This window comes from Pelobates fuscus, chromosome 11 (genome assembly GCF_036172605.1).
Source record: "Pelobates fuscus isolate aPelFus1 chromosome 11, aPelFus1.pri, whole genome shotgun sequence".
Classification (NCBI taxonomy): Eukaryota; Metazoa; Chordata; class Amphibia; order Anura; family Pelobatidae; genus Pelobates; species Pelobates fuscus.
The window spans coordinates 75,536,911-75,555,419 of NC_086327.1; the positions used below are offsets into that span (position 1 = coordinate 75,536,911).

At 39.0% G+C, this 18,509-nt stretch overlaps 1 protein-coding gene across 2 annotated transcripts in view; it reads left to right on the forward strand.

The window, feature by feature from the left end:
* The first annotated feature begins 3,473 nt into the window (after nt 1-3,473).
* The window catches only part of TBCEL (tubulin folding cofactor E like), a 54,845-nt gene continuing 39,809 nt past the window's right edge, over nt 3,474-18,509 (forward strand). The window contains exon 1 of one of the 2 annotated variants that reach the window (XM_063436301.1): nt 3,474-3,754. The gene's annotated coding sequence lies outside the window, so the exon portion shown is untranslated. The other variant, XM_063436302.1, reaches the window with a different exon arrangement.

Sequence of the window (18,509 nt, forward strand, 5' to 3'; positions counted from 1 at the left end):
AAAGGGTACCCATTAGATATATATATTTTTTAATTTACATTTATTTTTTTACTTTTATTAACTTTTTTTTTTACCAGCAGGGAGACTGCCTGTCAGTTCATGCAGTCCCCCTGCTGGCAGCACTGTGGACACCTATGGGGGCCATGTGACCGCTCTATTAGAGCGGTCACATGGCCCTGGGTGTCTTAAATTGGAGAGGGGGGGACTCTCTGGGCTCAGTCCCGAGAGTCCCTCCTAAGAAGACCGATCGCCAGCCGGGGAACGGCGGCAATTAGTAAGTAGATGGGGAGGGAGAGTAGGGGTTAATATTTTTTATTTAAACATTTTTTTTAATTTAAATTGTACTATTACTAAGTGACTCGACCCCTCGAGATACTCAGTAAGGTAAGAGCATTGGAAGCCTGCTAAAGGCTTTCAATGCTCTTACCTACAATGCCGGACGTCACGTGTGGCAAACCCGTAAGTGATCGCTCGGGGGAAGCGATCACTCGGGTGCCCGGCAGTGTAGGGGGGTATTACACGATGCCTCGATATGCCAGCGCTCATTATGGCCGCGGACATACCTGGTATGTTAACCGTTTTTTGGCTGACGTACCCTGTACGTCCGCGGTCACGAAGGGGTTAAACAATAAAGATTGACTTTTTGCACTTGACAATTTATTTGTGGTGTGCATCCTTTTGCTTTTGTATCATAATAATACTGTAGACCATTAGTTTACACTGCATTAAATGTTATAATAAAATTATGAAAGTGGTGGAATGTGGTAAAAGGGACATTAGTTTTTAACTTACATCCCTAGACTAAGAGGGCTTTTTTTTTTTTTTACTAAAGTCTAAACGGCCCCGAACTGAATGTGTCAAAGCCATTCGGCTGCATCCAGGGCCAGACACCAAAATCCAGACACAAATTATGGAATTCCTCAATATCCAGTCACAGGGAGGCAGTCACACACACAAAGTTACAGACAGACAGTCACACACACAGTTGCAGGCAGTCTCACACACACACACACACACACACACACACACACACACACAGTTACAGGCAGACAGTTACAGACAGTCACACAAAAATAGTTAGTCAGTCACAGGCACAATTACATGCAGATAGTCACACACCCAATTACACGCAGTCACACATACAGTTACACACAGTTACAGATAGACAGCCACACACGCAGTTACAAGCACACAGCCACACACGCAGTTACAGGCAATCGCACACACATTTACAGGCAAACAGACAGACCGCCAAACACACAGTTAGAGACAGTCTCACACACACAGTTACAAGCAGTCACCTACAGTTACAGTCACACACATAGTCACCCACAGTTACAGACAATCACACACAGCTATAGACAGTCACACAGAGTCACAGACAGTCATACACACAATCACAGAGTCACAAACCAAGTAATTCACAGAGAAAAATGGTATGAAAAAAAGTGCACTTTGATTAGTAGAAAAATATATGTAGACTATAAGTACATGGTAGCAAACTGCCATGGCAGCCCTTATAATTACTACAGGTTGTACAGGTATGACATATCGTACAAACTACATGGTGTGTTGAAGTGGCATAGGTTTTCAAGTATAAGCAGCAAACCTAGGCAGAAAAAAAAAATGTGAAAAAATATATATGCGTTTCGCACCCCCTTGGTGCTTTCTCAACATTGTGCCACTTCAACACACCATGTAGTTTGTATAATATATGTCATACCTGTACAACCTGCAGTAATTAGGAGGGCTGCCATGACAGTTTGATGCATGTACTTCTAGTCTACATATATTTTCTACTAATAAAAGTGCACTTTTTTCATATTTCCGTTTTTATCTGTGACTTATTTGAGGGCTACCCATGTTTGTGTGGACTATTGTTTATCTTTTTTCTTCACCTTATCAATTCACTAATTTTCTGAAATTATCTGAACGAATGTTACAGAATCGATTGGACTGACTGAATCCTGACCACATTTGACATTATGAGAACTACCAAATTTTATCCATACGGACAAAAGCCGGTGTTTAGTGAATAGCCCTGTAAAAGTTACCAGCTTTCCAAGCGAAGGACAATTTGATTTGAAAATACCAGTTCCTCCAAACATGGGCCCACTTGGGAAATATAAAGCTGGCATTACATATATAAAGTTAACCTATGGTGTTATAACATGTACAACCTACTGATAAAATCATTAGAAAACCAACCAAATATTACAGGATTCCTAACTCTGTACCACCTGCAGGGCCAGTGCTACCAATTAAAGGACCACTATAGTGCCAGGAAAACAAACTCGTTTTCCTGGCACTAGAGTGCCCTGAGGGTGCCCCCATCCTCAGGGTCCCACTGCCGCCGGGCTGAAGGGAGAGGAAGGGGGTTAAACACTCTCCTCCTCCCGACGTCATTGGCTGAATGCGCATGCGCGGCAAGAGCCGCGCGCGCATTCAGCCAGTCCATAGGAAAGCATTCTCAATGCTTTCCAATTGAAGCTGGTGTCTTCTCATTGTGAAAATCACAGTGAGAAGCGCAGAAGCGCCTCTAACGCGGTCAATGAGACAGCCACTAGAGGCTGGATTAACCCTAATGTAAACATAGCAGTTTCTCTGAAACTGCTATGTTTACAGCAGGCAGGGTTAATCACTTGAGCTGAAGTGGTCTGGGTGCCAGCATAAGGCACACGGGCCTGCAGTACAATATCTGGATGACCAGAGGCAAGGGTGTGCACAGAGCTCCGTCTTGCCGCCAGTCACTCTCTGTAGCATGGCCTCGCCGTTTAGGGAGGTAAAAGAGCTTCTTCATTATCTATCAGGTCTTAAAAAAAAAAAAAAAAAAAAAAAAAAAAAAAAAGGAGCTCTTTTACCGGGATCCGCCAGACCAACTACAACAGGTGATTGGCTCCACAAAAGCAGGAGGAAACTGTAAGACACACTAAGTGTTTGCGGTGGTTGTATAAAACACTGGGAGAGTTGTAAGAGTAACAAAAATTAGAAAAGTGTAAGAGTCAAACTAAGGGGGTGTAAAAGACACTAAAGAGGCAAATGGTGGGATAAGGCACACTAATGTGGGATGAGACAAGACACTTATAAGTTGGATACACTATACACACAAAAAAAAACAGTGGTAAGATGTGAAAAAACATGGGTATGAGGGGCAAAATCGGGGTTAACAGACTGGCAAAATGCCTTTTAGTAACGATACAAAATTCATCTTTGCCTTTGGAGCCAAAAATCCTTGTACAGGCTCTGACTACCTGCTGGTCCGCTTATGGCACGATATTATCTGTTGTCAATCGTGTTTCAGGAGATTTGAAATTGGCGTGCTGTTTACAACAGTACAGACTGGCCGCTTAAATGCATTATAACCTAATTTAAATATGTATGTTCCACACTAGCCCGGTAGGGTACACTCTGGCAAAGGACAGTTCCAGCTGCTATTAACTTTAATCCCTAGAACGTTCAGGCATCCTAACAAATGTGGTAACCAATGGAGAAATAATACAGTGTTCGAACAGCTGCTGTGCCATCGCCAGACCGTCTCTCGCATACAACGTAACGAACCCGTCGCAATCCCTGAGACAATGACTACGCCACCTCCGGTTTTGTGATATGAGATGTGAGGAAGAGGAAGTGATGCTGTAACTGCAGAGAGCTACCAGTTTTTACTTTAGTGGTCGTTATGGCCATTAATGTTTTCCCTTACTGGCGTCCCGGGGCACTATTACGACGTTTAGTGCAGGAGAAGCACTGAAGCGAGGTAAGGGGAGCAGTGAGGTTGCACAAATACGAATTATTGTGTCCCATTTGCTCCTCTGTTACTTCTCCCCTTAGCCGTTCGCCCTTTACCTTTCATTTTGGGGTATCTCTTCTGTTTCACCTCAACAACCTAGGGTACATGACCTACTTTAAGCTTTACCCCTCCCCCAAGCATGAGAAGTGTTTTTTTTTTTGCATGTCGCCCCCACCCTCCGCATCGTCCCACATTTCCAACAAACATTTGTTTATTCCTTGCTGTATTACTATATCATATATATCTCATCTATTTGTACTACTTTAGTATTTATGTTTCGTCTATCTCTTTCTCTTTTTAAAATCATAAATATAGAAGTACTTTTGTGTTGAAAGAAACACTAGTAATGTGTATTCCTAATCTTTGGTGTGCTAGTCATTGTTTATGTCGCCACCTCCTTAAAGGGATATTATAGTGCTGTGAATACAAAGCTGTATTCCTGGCACTATCGCTCCTCCTGCCACCCCCCTCCCCACTCTGGTATAGAAAGGGTTAAAAACCATTTTATTTACTTACCTTATCCCAGCACCAATGTCGCTTAGCACGAAGAGCGGCCTCTAATGCGCATGCACGGCAAATGTCGCAAGCACATTAGACCTCCCCATAGGAAAACATTATTATTGGTATTTATATAGCGTCAAGTAATTACGCAGCGCTTTTCAATGTTATGAAGGGGGGAGTAATTTACAATCAATGAGTCAATTACACAGTGACACAGGAACAATAGGTAGATGAGGGCTCTGCTCAAACGGGCTTACAGTCTAGAGCAGGTGGGGTACAAATACACAATAGGGCAGCAAGGATGACAGCCCCCAAACGAGGTGGAAAAGTAGCAGAACTGGAGGTGAGAGTGGAGTGTGCCTCTTTATGAGAGCAAGAGACAGATATGGATAAGTATAGAGAAATTACTCTCTACTAAGCATTTCTGAACAGATGTGTTTTGAGGGACTTCTTAAACAATTGAAGACTAGGGGAGAGTAGGAAGGGAGCTGCCCGCGAGAAGCCCTGCAAAGTGAGTTAGTAGTAAGGGTGTGAGCAGCGGACAGGAGAAGGTCACTGGAAGAGCGGAGAGACCGAGAAGAGGCTTATCTATGAATCAGTGAAGAAATGTAGAGTTGGTTAAAGCTTTATAGGTAAGGGTTAGGATAAAGGAAGCCAGTGTAAGGATCGACAAAGGGGCTAGGTATGGGAGGAACGACATGTGAGAAAGATCATCCTAGCGGCAGCATTCATTACTAATTGTAGCAGGGCAGTTTGGCTTCTGGGGAGACCAACTAGGAGAGAATTGCAATAATCCATGCAAGAGATTATCAGAGCATGAACAAGATCCTTGGCAGCATCTTGTGTGAGAAAGGCAATTTTTTAAAGGTGGAATCAATGCTTTCCTATGGGTAAAAATCTGATGCTGGGTGTCCTCATGCAGAGTGTGAGGACGTCCAGTTTCAGATACCGGACCAAAGGTCTTTTTCGATCCAGGAAGCACCCTCAGTGGCTGTCTGGTAGATGTTTTTACATTGCGGTTTCTCTGGAACTGCATTGTTTAACATTTCTGCACTAAGTGCAAAAGGGACACTGTACCCAGACCACTTCAATGAGCTGGAGTAGTCTGGGTGGCAATAGTGTCCCTTTAAGGTTTTAAAAAAAAATTTTTACTCATCTTTTTTTTCTCGTCTCTCTCTGCGGTTTGCCCTGCTTTCCTCGGCTGAGATCAGCAATCTTGATCAGTCCAATACTTTCCCACCAATCAGATGGTCTCTATGAGACCATCAGATTGAAATAGCACATGTCTTTTTCATCAGAAGAGTCTCTAATGGCTGTCAGTGTGAATTTTTACTCTGCAATGTAAACATTGCAGGGTCAAAATGACGGGAGTATGGCACCCAGACCACATTGTTGAGATTAAATGTTGTGGGTACGATGAAGTGGTGTGGGTGCAATGAAGTGGTGTATGTGCCTATAGTGTCCTTTAAGAAGTAGACCATCTTAATTACACTTTATAAGTCATTTAAGAAACTGAATTTTCCACTGAGCTAATGGAAGTGGCAGGCACGCTGTCCTAGTATGCCTGCCACTCCCTTCCCCGTCATATTACCCTCTGAGTAATTCCACAGGGCTCATTGTGCCTCAGAGCTACTGGTACCTGCATCCTCCTTTGCTCCTTGCCTTTCCCTTGCACCAATGACCACTTTCTTGCTTGGGGTATATTTACTAAATAGTAACCCCCCTCCATGGTGTGTGTTTTTTTTAGTTTAACTCCTTCAGGACTGAGTCAATAGTACACGTTCTGATCAAAACAAAACGTAAACAAAAACTGGAATTTGCGCTATATGTCTGTTCACCCGTAGTTCCCCTCTTTCATATTATATGCACCCACACTTATTATATATCATTTTGTTCAGGAGAAACAGGGCTTTAATTTACCATTAACTATTCATATATGGAATATAATTTATTATGAATAAAATAAAAAAAACTGTGAGAAATTTATTTATTTTTTAAAAATGTGTAGTTCCGCCTCACATTTTTGCTGTAAATGTCATAATACTGTTAGGTTTTACTGCAACAAAATGCACATATTTGTAATCAGCGATGTCTCACGAGTACAACAGTACCCCCCATTAACAGGTTTTATGTTGTTTTGGAAAGTTACAGGGTCAAATATAGAACATTACATTTTCAAATTGAAATTTGCCAGATTAGTAATGTTACCTTTGAGACGGTGTGGTAGCCCAGGAATGAGAATTACCCCCATAATGGCATACCATTTGAAAAAGTAGACAAGCCAAGGTATTGAAAGTGGGGTATGTTTAGTCTTTTTTAGTAGCCACTTAGTCACAAACACTGGCCAAAGCTAGCGTTCATATTTGTTTTTGTGTGAAAAAAGCAAAAAACGAATATTTGGCCAGTGTTTGTGACTAAGTGGCTACTAAGAAAGACTGGACATACCCCACTTGCAATACCTCGGGTTGTCTACTTTTGCAAATGGTATGCCACCATGGGGGTAATTCTCATTCCTGGGCTACCATACGCTCTCAAAGGCAACATAACCAATCTAGCAAATTTCAATGTGAAAAAAATGAAACGCAAGCCTTATATGTGACTCTCTAACTATCCAAAACACCATAAAACCTGTTCATGGGGGGTACTGTTATTCTCGGGAGACTTCACTAAACACAAATATTAGTGTTTTAAAACAGTAAAACATATTACAACAATAATATAGTCCATAAAAGTGCTGCTCGTTTGTAAAAAATGCAAAAAACGTCACTTTTATTTAAAATATCATCGTTGTAATACAATTTACCAGTTTGAAACACTAATATTTGAGTTCAGCGAAGTCTCCCGAGTAAAACAGTACCCCCTATGTACATGTTTTATGGTGTCGTGGAGAATTACAGGGTCAAATATAGTGCTTGCGAATTAAATTCTCTGCACTTTCTCCCTGTGTTGTCAGGCATGTCAATCAAATTTTAATTAATCAAATCACATAATTATGTTAAAAGATTACTTAAATATACATGTAGAATTTTAATATATATACATATATATGTATTTAAATTCTACGTGTATACTAATGTAATCTTTTATGTAATTATATGTATTTATCTATATATATATATATATATTTGCGGTTATTTGTATTTTATATATAGATAGATATATATAGAATGTCATTCTAAGTGTATTTTGTTACCAATATATATATATTAATAACAAAATACAGTTAGAATGAAATTACATATGAATATATAATTTATATTAAATTTTGTTTCAATATTTTATTTATTTATTTTATTATTTTATTTATTTATTATTTTAATTATACGTATATATATATATATATATAATATATATGTACATCTATTATATATATAATATATATACATATTATATATATGTAACATCATTCTAAGTGTATTTTAATGCTAATATATATACTTATATTAGTATTAAAATTCACTTTGTATGACGTTACATATACATAATATGTATATATATATTATATATATAATATATATACATATTATATATATATAAAAATATTTTCAATTTATTTTTTAACATGTTTAATTTCTTTTTTTATACTTTCTTACCAGCAGGGGGACTGTCTGATATTTCAAACAGTCCTCCTGCTGGCAGATCCATAGCCAGCTATAGGGGGCCATGTGATCGCTCTTTGAGAGCGATCACATGGCCCCCGGGGGCCTCATTTGCCGTGGGAGGGCTGCCTGGGCTGTCAGGTAGCCCCCCAGAAGAGGATCGTGGCGGAGGTAAGTATAACTTACCTCCTGGGGCTCAAAGCCGTTACGGCGTTCCATGCCGCCGCAACTGCTTTAAAGCCCATTATAATGGGGACGGCATGGAACGCCGTAACGGCGTTAACGGGTTAAACCGACATGGGCCCAATGATCTAAAATAACTGTTTTTTTTTTAAATTGTCACATAATTGTAGTGGTTTACAATCTGAATTACAAGATTAAGGCAGAAATTAATAATTTTGAAAATTGCATCAAAACATCTGTAGCCACAGCTTGGCTCTTTTAGCCTACATATAGCCTAAATCTTGCAATACCATTTTCAATTCCTTACAGTTCAGTGTTTAGGAAATAAACCCTAATGTGTGTGTATCACAGTATGTAAACTAAACATTGTACTGATGGTGGGTTATTTATATATAAAATATATATAAACAGTAAATTTGGTATTCTGCTATCTACGGGTACTGGATATATCAAAATAAAACAAGATACTGATGTTATAGATAAAATGACAAATTGTCATATGGGATGATGCATAAAATAACCTGGAATAAACTATAACTAGCTTGGTGAAATATAATCTTAAGTGAAATATAAAACAGTTTGGGGTTTAGAGAGGAAAATGTACTTGTAAATAGAACACTTGAAATTCAAAACAGAAAGAACAGACTGGAGAAAGTGTTGATGTGGGTAGAAAAATTCATAACTAACAAATGAAAGCTCTGGTTTGTCAGACATATTATGAGGCAGATGACATGGTGACGGAGGAATGAAGCACATGAAACAGAAATAAACCTACCAGTAATATATTGTGTATTGGTGTATTACAGAACATCACTGCAATAATAGTGATACATTTTCAATAAAAGTGATACATGTTTTTGTTATAATATCTTATGTACTTAATACACCGCCCACATTAAATCCCATTGTACAGCACTACGGAACTTGCTGGCGCTATATAAATAATAATAATAATTACAGTGCCACACGGCAACAACACACACAATAATTAAGCAGTGCCCCTGTTGATATTGGGCACTGGATTGCCACTGGTGTGGACCAAGAAGCTGGGTGCTTTATTTGCCCATTACACTCTGAGATGTATTCCTTGATGTGTTCCCAAGTGCCCACATCTGTAAAAAAAAAATAGACCACACTTTGTGGGAGAAATAAAGCTTTATACACTTCTGCATGGTAATGACTTCAGAAGTAGCAGTTTTGTAGATTCAGTAGTGACACACCTGCTAGAGTAGGAAGAGCTCTGTGCCAGAGCAGTGTATAAAATACATTTGTCTTACCAATGAGACTTATACGAGATTTAGAGGGCTGTTTAATTTTAGCTGGTGTCAGCTGTGCTTTATATTTCTTTTTAACAAAATGTTCATTAAAGTTAAATTTTTTGTTAGGGGCAAGGTTTGTGTGTGTTGGTTTTTTGTTGTTGCTTGTTTTTGTAGATGTTGTTAGTTACTCATAGCAACTACAGAAAAGTATCCAATTTCTCTATTTTCTCCCAACTGTAACCATCAAGATCTCCAGGGCAACCTGGAAACTGTCAGTTGCATGAATAAATAAAGGCACTCACATTGTTTTAGTGTGGTTTACAATGTGGTCCTGGGCAGAGGTACTGACTTGGCAGATGGTAAGTTTGTGTTATATTTCTGTTATAACGTTAATAATTATATATATTTTTTGTAACACATGATTTATTCTTCTTTGCATCATTTACATTGTTTTGCATTTGGAAAGTTTGTTAGTAAAAAGTAATCTTTCTCCAGTAAATAGTTAAGCATCAGTAACTATGCATGATCTTTTATAGTGTATTGTATTGCACTTCCAATTTTGCAACAAACTAGGAAAAATTCCTTCTTGATCCCAGAACGGCAGTCAGATCTCTTCTTTAATCAAGAAACTATTAGCCAACAAATTACTTTGAATGTTATGTTTTTGCAAGTATTCATCTAATTGCTGTTTAAACATCTGTACAGACTCTTTAGGTCAACATGAATGAACAGAAAACACTTGTATTGGTGTAAAATTTTAATTTCACTTTAAATCCCTACCAATTGGCACTAAACAGGGTTATTCACTAAATTGAGAATTCAACACGAGTTTCAAATTTAATTTAATTTAATTTAATTCCTTACAATTAACTCATAGGTGAATGACTCTAAAAAGTCTACCTATTTATGATAAACTGTATAGTTTCTGCTTTGGGAGCTGTTATTGTGTTGGGGGAACCTGGAGGGCCTGGTGCACTTTAAATTAGCATAACAAAATAAGTATTCCTTGTTTCAAAAACAAACAAAACAAAACAGAATGTACAGAGCTGTTGTCCTGTAAAATAATGACACTTGTTACCAAGCTACTTAGTTCTGTATCTGCCCATGTTTTTGTTATTATGTAAAGGATTGTGTGACACAGCCTGCTTTCCCTCATCTGAGATATCTATACTGTATTTTGAAAATCTAATGTTTTGCTTTTAAAAGTGTAATTTAAAAAAAAAAAAAAAATATATATATATATGTATATATATATATATATAGAGAGAGAGAGAGAGAGAACGAGAACAATGTTGCATTTAACCCCTTAAGGACTGAGCCAAATGTACATGTTGTGATCAAAACAAAACGTAAACAAAACCTTGAATTTTACCATATGTCTGTTCAACCGTAATTCACTTCTTTCATATTAAGTGCACCCACACTTATTATATATAATTTTATTCTGGGAATACAGGGCTTTCTTTTAACATCAGATATTTAGCTATGAAATATAATTTAATATGAATAAAATATAAAAAAATGGGAGAAAATAAGAAATGTTGTTATATTTCTTTTAGTCTCACGTGTAAAACAGTACCCCCTATGTACAGGTTTTATGGTATTTTGGGAAGTTACAGGGTCAAATCCAGCATGTTACATGATTGGTTATGTTGCCTTTGAGACTGTCTGGTAGCCCAGGAATGAGAATTACCCCCATGATGGCCTACCATTTGCAATAGAAGACAACCCAAGTTAGTGTTAATATTTGTTTGTGTGTGAAAAATGCCAGTGTTTTGGCCAGTGTTTGTGATTAAGTGGCTTCTAAAAAAGACTGAAGATACCCCATTTGCAATACCTTGGGTTGTCTACTATTGCAAATGGTATGCTATCATCGGGGTAATTTTCATCCTGGGCTACCATACGGTCTCAAAGGCAACATAATCAATCTGGCGAATTTCAATGTGAAAAAACGGAAACGCAAGCCTTATATTTGACTCTGTAACTTTTGAAAACACCATAAAACCTGTACATGAGGGGTACTGTTATACTCGTGAAACTTAGCTAAACACAAATATTAGTGTTTCAAAACAGTAAAACGTATCACAACAATTATATCGTCAGTGTAAGTGCCATTTGTGTGTAAAAAATGCGAAAAATTAAACTTTCACTGACGATATCATCCTTACACAAATATTTGTATTCAGCAAAGTCTTCCGAGTAAAACCGTACCCCCCCCCCCCCCCCCCCCCCCCATGTACAGGTTTTATGGTGTCTTGGAAAGTTACAGGGTTAAATATAGTGCTAGCAAAGTAAATTCCCTGGACTTTTGGCCTGGGTTGTCAGGCAGGTCTCGCAAATTGTAATTAATAAAATTACCTAATTATGTAAAAATATTACATAAATATATACGTAGACTTATTATATATATACGTGTGTATATATATATAAAATACAAAATCCTGCGCACTCGCTTATTCACCAATCAATGATTTCAAATCTTAGAGATTGTAATAAAAGGAAAAAGAGCAGAGATAGAGCCAATGCTAGGTACACTGGAGAACAGGGGGTAACCCCAAATAGAAAGTTGAAAGGCAAGGATAGTGTACCTGAGGGAACTGGGATGGAAAGTGTTAACTCAGATGAGTGTCAAATGTTACTATAGAGAAGTTTTATCAACGGTACTGATCTCAGTACCTAGTTTTTGTTCACTGTTTGTACATAAGCACGTTTATATTTCTTTTGTTATAATGTGCATTTGACTTAATAACATTTATTTATTTTTTGCTTTTATTAGTTAAAGTACTTAGTCTGGAAGCGATTTTCCAGTAACATTTGACACTCATCTCTGAGTTAACACTTTCCATCCCGGTGCCCTCAGGTACACTATCCTTGCCTTTCAACTTAGAGATTGTAATAGTTTTATTTAAAAACACCTCACCTAGGCAAAAAAATAATGGGGGTTTAGTTACATTATATGATCATATATTGCATAAGCCTGCCACAACGTCAGTGTACCCCATTCTTGGCAGGTCCTAGTCTAGCAGCCTAGTGCTTGCTCTTATGAGATTAATCCACTTACTTAGGAAATACTTCCTTACTGGGACTCTCTGCAAGTCAAGGCTAAATAGGTTTCCTGGAATGAGGCACCTGTGACAGGTAAGGGTGCAAAACCAAGCAGTTGGCCTGGACTCCCAAATATATAAAAGAAACCAAGAGGGCTGCACTCACCTGAACACCTGGTTTCATATATGTATATATTGATGAAAAAAGGCTTGCGCTCACGGTCTTGTAACGATTAAATAAGCTTTTCTTTATTCTGAGTTATTCCATAAAAACATCAACGTTCACCCCTCATCCGGGGCTTTCTTCAGGATAAACTAACAATACATAACTAACATAGAGTACTGTGTTATATCGCCAATAAGAAAATAAATTGACTCACCACATATATATACATTAATAAATCTCCACGAAGAAAGGCACATGCTGGGCTTTTTGAAGAAAATTATTTGTCTTTAGTCATAACACACGGGTTACAGCAAATCGAAGTTTCAATCCATCATAGGACTTTCATCAGGATCCGGATCCATCCTGATGGATATTTATGTTATCCATATTTATTTATGGATATTTATGTTGATTTGGCTGAAAGAGCACCGTGGCACTTATACTACAAATGTGAGTGCGGGATCGTGGATTATATATATATATATATATATATATATATATATAAACAAAGAATAATCCAGGATGCACTCTCAGGACTTGTGAAAAACAGTGTTCCGTTTTATTTTAAATCATATGCAAACAGATGAACCAACGTTTTTCACAAGTACTGAGAGTGCATCCTGGATTCTTCTTTGTTTATATATTGAACGCATTACCGTTTGCACCCAGGCAGATTTACTGGATCACAAGTAAGGAGAGTGCCAAGCCACCTATCTTTTTATTTATATATATATATATATATATATATATATATATATATATTAAAATACACTTAGACTGTGTATTTGTATATATATATATATATATATATATATATACACATATACTTAGATCATATATATGATCTAAGTATATTACATTTTTTTAAAAACAGTTTTAAACTGTATTTTTTTTTTCAGGCAGCAGGGGGACTACCTGTCATTCCAGGCACTCCCCCTGCTGGCACTGCTATGGACGGCTATGACCTCGCGATCACATGGCCCAGGGGGGTCAGAACGGCAGCAGGGGGGCACCCTGGGATGCCAGGTGGGTCCCCCCACCGCGATTGCCAGCATGGGATCGCCGGAGAGCGGATAAGTACATAGGATGACGGGGACGTGCTATGCCGCCCGCCGGCGTTTAGAGCCAGCTCACCAAGGACGGCATAGCACGCCCGCCATCCTAGTTTGTTGCAAAATTGGAAGCGCCATAGACTAGGTTTTTTGCCTTCTTTTGGATCAACAGCAAAAACATATGTGAGGAAGGCTGAACTTGATGGACGCAAGTCTCTTTTAAGCTATGTAACTATGTAACTGGGTTTTGGAGAGGCCTGCTTGCCAGTCTCTTGCCCTGTGACTATGGCCCCTGGAGTGAATTGCCTTTAAAAAGCACTATTTGTGCATACGGGGACTTGGCACAATGCCCCTTTCAAACATGTGGCGTCGGCCATCTTAAATTGTCCAGCAGTGTTTTGTTGTTGAGTGTATTTTGGATATGTTGTTCACCCAGATCGGGTCTATCGGGATATGTTGTATTTTGGGGTACTTTTTGGGGCTTGTAAAAACATATGTTTTTTCTGCTTAGAGTTAATTGAGTTAGTCCATTGTCTTCGTTAATTATATCACAGGCAGAGGGGAGGGTTTGTGTACATTATCTGGGAGTGTCTAACTGTACAATACTGTTTTGATTGGTTTTGTGACTTTGTGTCCTGTGCGCCACAAGGTCCACCTGGGTGGTAACCTTGTGGGGAAAACTGTATAAAAGACAATAAACCCTCAGATCTGCTGAGTTCCTGTTTTACCCTCAACATAGAGCCTCGTCTCATGTGTGGGGGAGAAGGCTGCATCTATATCACTATACTCCCCAGGGATTATAATCACAAAGCTCTTTTAAGAGCTTGTTCCTGCTACTCTCTCTTGGAGGAGAAGTTCACCCACTGGTACCTGGAGCCTTGTCGTAGGTCCAGGGTGGGTAGACGACGGCGAGTTCCCAGCCAAGCTGCGGTGGTTCGTGGGATCTGCAGTGCTTATGGTGCCTGGTGTGGTGCTGATGGTTCTTGGTAAGCACTAGGAGCATCGATTGACGGAGGGTCCGTCACAGGGGTGATTGGGAGAGGTAAGTTATTAGTAATACCAGTAAATTACAAGAGCAATATGCTAAATAATTGGGAGATAATGGAAACCCTTTGCCGGTGCCAGAGATTTAAGACTCCAAAAAAAGGTGACCCATGTCATGTAAACCATAACTTGACAACCTACAGCACTGTAGGTGCTTGACAACCCACCATGGTGCTTGACAACCTACAGAGTTTTCAGCTCTACTAAAGCCTGTAGTGGAGGCAGGGAGAGGCGCCTGGCAGATACAAAGTAAAAAGTCAAACTATAAAAAAAAAAAAAAAGTTATGGTTCTTGGAACGTTCTTTTAATATTGCTAGTCACCAAGAGCTGACTTAGATAAAACAATGAAAAATATATAAATCTGTTTTTTCAATATGAAGAAAGAGAAGGCGGTACATGCCTCAGATCCAGAGTGTCTCCAGGGGAGTGAAAGGGAAGCATACCTACCTTTGGTTATTGTCCAACCCCACCCTCCATTGTACTTTTTATTGCTGGGGAGGCTTTGCATTTATCACACATTATGATGTGTTCATTTACTGTTGAACATTGTGTTCTATGTCACACAAACACAATCTATTTTAGCAAAGCTAATATTTCATTATACCCCTCAAACGTTGTGATATTTGTACTTTATATGTTGTAAAACTTGCATTTTTTTTTTGTCAATCAGTCGTACAGCCATGAATTTGAACCATTACTATCCTCAGGTAGATACTGCCTGAGGATGATGGGAGATGATGGTATGATACAGACCATCTGGTACTCAGAATGATGGGTTTGTCAGTTACCAATACACTATTTTTAGGATTAGCTTAACCTGACAGAAAGCGCCAGTCACTTTCAGGTTGTATGGCAACAACTTGATATCCCCAAGTTTTTTTTATGGCACTTAATGCAAATTTGTAGTTTCTTAGGAGTTAATGAATAACTGAGTTGTACAGTTGCAATACATGATATTGCTTTTTGAAAAGATCTGTTTGTTTTCCAACCTTTTTTAAATTACATTTTACTGCAAACTTATTGTACCATTAATTAATGAATGAGATAAACTTTTTAACTGAGCTTATATAGAATTTGTTTGTTCTCAAAACATTCCTTTTCACATTTGTTTTAAAGAGGGTTTTATTTTAAACGTTGCATGTTAACTTTATATAGACTTTGAACTAGGCTACACACCTTTGTATTGGAAAGATAACATAAAATGTATCAAAGCAATACACATGAAGCGGTGCTGAAGGATTAAAGGGCACCTAGACCGCTTCATCTCTATTTTTTTTTATACTCTGCAACAAAAAGAGGACCAGCGTGCCACGTCAATTAAAGCAAGTTAAACTTGTATTTTTTTTAAAACTTTGATGGGCGGGATGATGACACCTATAATGTTAGAATACATGTCTGTATGTGGGTATGCATTGGGCAACCTTTTAGTAGTACTGTGCCAAAACAAGATTTTGAAGTCTATTGGCGTGCCAAATCTCTTTTTGTTTAAACTGTGGTGTGTTTGATGCCATATTTTACTTGTGTTATTTATGGGTGCTGCAATTCCTTTGTAGCATTGTACTTGTGTGTATGTAAGCTATTATATTGTACGGTATAGGCTCATGAGTAGTTTGTGGTATTGTGTACGATACCTATAAATGTGGGCTGCTTGTTTAACCCCTTAAGGACCAAACTTCTGGAATAAAAGGGAATCATGACGTGTCAGACATGTCGTGTCCTTAAGGGGTTAAGTGTATGTGTAGATAATATGTCACATTGTGTGTTTGGTGTGTGTATGTGTGGGACTGCTTGGGGTATTGCATTTTGAGAGGCTGCCTGTGGGGTTGTGTGCGTGTATTTGAATTGTCAGTGTTGTTGTGGTTTTGGAGACTGTTTGTGTGTGGGGTGTTTGTATTATTTGTATGATGGGGAGGCTTCATCTGCAGCTCTGTGTATATCAAGCAGTGTGTGTCGCATCCTGTGGGGACCAGGCTGGCCAGATACTGGTTAAGGGCAGGAGCTGCGATTGCTGCTGCGGGCTGCACTACTCCAGTGCAGATTCCTGTTCACAAGTGCTGGATTTAAGTGCTGGGAATTACTTCTCCAAGTGCTGCAATGCGTAAATTGAGGATTTCCCCTCACCACTCAGTTTGCACTACGGACTCCTGATAGACCACAGCCTATTTGGTTCTGACAGCCTAGAGTGCCATGCATGGTACATGTGGCATAGTTTGTTGACCTCTGGTCTAGTGGGAGGTGGCGGTGATATTAACGTAACGTACAGGGACAACTTAAAAAAAATATTAGATTGTGAGATGACTAACACTGAAGCAAGGTAAATGATTTTGCAACTTTTAGCAAACTGCAAGGCATATTATGAAGTGAAGAAGGAATTTTTTCCTAGTTTGTTACAAAAATGGTAGCGCTACAAACTAGATTTTTTGCCTTCTTTTGGATCAACAGCCAAAACATATGTGAGGAAGGCTGAACTTGATGGACGCAAGTCTCTTTTCAGCTATGTAACTATGTAAGTGGATAAAAAAAATTCAGAACAGGTGGATTTTGAAACTGTATTTAATCTCTTAAAGTCATACAAACCTGAATTCCTAACACTCTTGTAGACAGCCACTAAAGGTGTATTTAGTCCTGCAATGTGAGCATTGCCGTATCTACTAAACTGCAATGCTGTACATTGCAGGGTTAAAACTAAAAGACTACTGCACCCAGACCCATTATTATGGCTGCCTTTAATGGTCCTTTAACCCCTTAAGGACCAAACTTCTGGAATAAATGGGAATCATGACATGTCACACATGTCATGTGTCGTTAAGGGGGCAGCTTAAATTTTTTTATTTTTGTACCTAAAGTGGGACCCCATCCCCTCCCCCGCATAAAGAGTATTTCATAAAGATAGAAAGTAAGTAATTTAGTAATTTAGCAGCAGGCCATGCTTTTCTTATAAGTTCAATAGCCATCACAGAAAACAAAATTGCCATACAAAAGTATATATTTATATAAAGTAGACATCACAGGGTATATATCTAGCAGTACGTTGACAGTCCGGGCACTGGGAGCCCTATAGATGTGTAAGTAGTTGTGGTGGCAGTCCTGGCACTGGGGGCCCTTCAGATGTGTAAGTTATTGTGGTGGCAGTCTGAGCTCTAGAAGCCCTATGGATTTGTAAGTAGTTGTGGTGGCAGTCCTGGCACTGGGGGCCCTATAGATGCGTTAGTAGTTGTGCTGGCAGTCCTGGATCTTAACATGTATGTAAACAGCTTGAGAACTGAGCGGGGACCAACCGAAGGGCAGGCAATTTCAGCTGCTGCCCGTTCTCAGTATTCTCTTGCGACCCATTTTTTACTCTCCACAAGTTTAAAGGGATAATCCAGACGTGGACCCCTTGCTCACGGTGCCTAGGGAGATATCAGCTATGCCTCACTGATGATGCCTAACAAGGCTGAAACGATTGTCTGGGGTTGCTGTGTCTCTCGTGCAGAGGGAACTTGCTGGCATTTCGGATCTGGACCGCCTGTATGGGTGGGACCAGTCTGATATGTTTCAGAGAAGTTCTCTCTGTAATGGCACAAGATGAGCAAAAAACAGCTTGAGAACTGAGCGGGGACCGACCGAAGGGCAGGCTATTTCAGCTGCTGCCCGTTCTCAGTATTCTCTTGTGACCCAATTTTTACTCTTAACATGTATAGCTTGGAGGAAAGACAAGACAGGGGATATGATAGAAACATTTAAATACATAAAGTGAATCAACACAGTAAAGGCGGAAACCATATTTAAAAGGAGAAAAACTACCACAACAAGAGGACATAGTCTTAAATTAGAGGGGCAAAGGTTTTAAAATAATATCAGGAAGTATTACTCTACTGAGAGGGTAGTGGAT